We start from the raw sequence: 2,242 nt of genomic DNA, 5'->3' as shown, positions 1-2,242 counted from the left end.
GATTCCACAGCTTTGTCCAAACAGAGCAAATCGGTCTTCCTCTCCCAAAACGCTTTAACGAAAAAAACAATGGTGTCAGTATGAGATGCAAGCAACGGAAGATTGATTGAAAATTTTTGAACTGCACTTGTTATCTGAGATAAAGTTTTAGAAGCCCAAAAGTGAGTTTTAGGACCCCTCTCCCCACCCGACCCCTCAAAGTCGGACGGGGTATGGGCAGTGGGCCGAATGGCCCTATAATCAATCTTAGCAAGTAAGATGACCAACTTACCTCTTAACCTATGCCTTCCAACTACCTTCAAGTCCCAGCCACGCAGAGAGAGAGAGAGAGAGAGAGATGACGATGATAGACGATGATGATCGACGGAGAGAGGGTGTACAAGACAGAGAGATCAACGGGGAGAACGAGGAAAGGGTAGGGTTTTATAGGGAGGGTGCTTTTCCCGCCAATTCTCCTCACTGGAATGCAGTGGGTGGGCAGATGAAGTCAGATCTCTTTCGAGTTTCTATGAGTCCGGTCTGGATCCTGCACTATGATTTGGGACCCTGAGCACGGCGTGGTCCTTGGTTAAACCAGGAAAATTAACAGGCCAACATTGATAAGACTAACACTTTTAGTATAGCGAGCCCCTGAGCCCATCCCGACCCTTCAGGCTGAAGACCATCACGATGAGCTATGGACTAGGGTTTTACCAGGCTTGGTTACAAATTCATGCCCTGATCCGTTGCACCCTTATTGACCTTGTATGTAAACTCAAGGTTGTCAACAGGTGGATCCCGGGTCAGAATATTCATATCCGATCCAGTTATAGAGTACTTGTGGTCGTAACCGGCAACTAAAGAGAAGTACCAAAACCGACTCAACATAAATGGTCATGTCAACTCATAGAGCTGTAGGCCAAACCAAGAAATTTTATCATTGTTCCACTAATGTTTGATGTGCCGTTTTCAGTGCAATTGGGATGAAAATGTCACTAAAAATGATGATTTTCAACAAACGTTGGATGTAATGGATAGCGTTTCACCATAGCTGTACCTGTATTTTATGGGGCCTGAGGCGGGGGAAAAATGGGCCCCCTATTATTAGTAGGAGGGGGGCAGCGCCTCCATTTTTTTTTAAAGAATCAAAATAACAATAAAATTTGCATTCACATTAAACAAATATAATATTACAAATATTTATATTATATTAAATAAAAATAGAGGAGCTCGGGCCTTAAAAATGGGCCCCTAATTTTTTTGAGGGCCCACGGGCCCTGAGGCCCAAGCCTCATTGGCCTCTTTACAGGTCCGGCTCTGCGTTTCACACGTCCGCCACATCCTTATACACATAACTTTTTCGTTCTACCCTTCTCCTATTACAAAAGTAACAGGGACGAGGATAGCGAAATCTTCTCGATGGGCGCACCTCGACTCTGAAGCGAGGTTGTCATTGGTGCTTCATCCACGTCGAGGGCCAGAGCTGCCACTGCCTCTCCCTTGACTCCTGATCTGAGCTCCGCCCCTTCGTCCCGACACTCTTCTCCCACTTCGACTCCGTCTCTAAGCTCACGCTCAAGGTTGATCGTTGGGCTCGACTCTGTCTCCAAGCTCATTAAGGAGCGGTTTGGGGTTCTACCTTTTGGTCCAACCCGATGGCATTTTGATCCTTATGGATGTCAAAATCCCCCGCCATCTTAGCCACCATCCTTCAAAATCCGACGAACCCGCACCAAATCCTTCCTGCCCATCACCAAATTCCCTCCCTCTGATCGCTCCTCCTATAATATCGTGTATTTTTATACTTAGCTAAATTTAGAGATTTTTGAAATTTGGCTAAGTGTTGTAGAAATATAAGTAAAATGCTCGATATTGGAATGTGATAATTGAGTCTGGGCTTGGCCTAGGTCTCATCGACAAGGTCTAAATGAATCAATGGAAATGTAATAAAAAGTTTTATTTTAATCATTAAATTCAAGCAAAATTTAAGCGAATTTTGAAGGCAAAATTTGAAGTACATACCGTTAGATGCGTCTCGAAATTCTGAATCCAATGGTATTTTACTTTTCTAAATTCGAGCTACAGTTGGCCCAAAAATCATAATTTTATAAAAAAAGGCTCGCCTCAACGGCCCGTGTTCTGATTTGGATCGGACTGGATCCAATCCATTTGATCTAAATTAACATGGATATGGACTCAATCCAAGACCCATATTAATTAGGAATTGATTCAGCTTAGGATCCAAATAAATTTTGGATATGAA

The sequence above is a fragment of the Nuphar pumila genome, chromosome 11, assembly GCF_984573655.1.
Source record: "Nuphar pumila chromosome 11, dmNupPumi1.hap1.1, whole genome shotgun sequence".
Taxonomy (NCBI): Eukaryota; Viridiplantae; Streptophyta; class Magnoliopsida; order Nymphaeales; family Nymphaeaceae; genus Nuphar; species Nuphar pumila.
Note: the sequence above shows the minus strand (reverse complement) of the source record.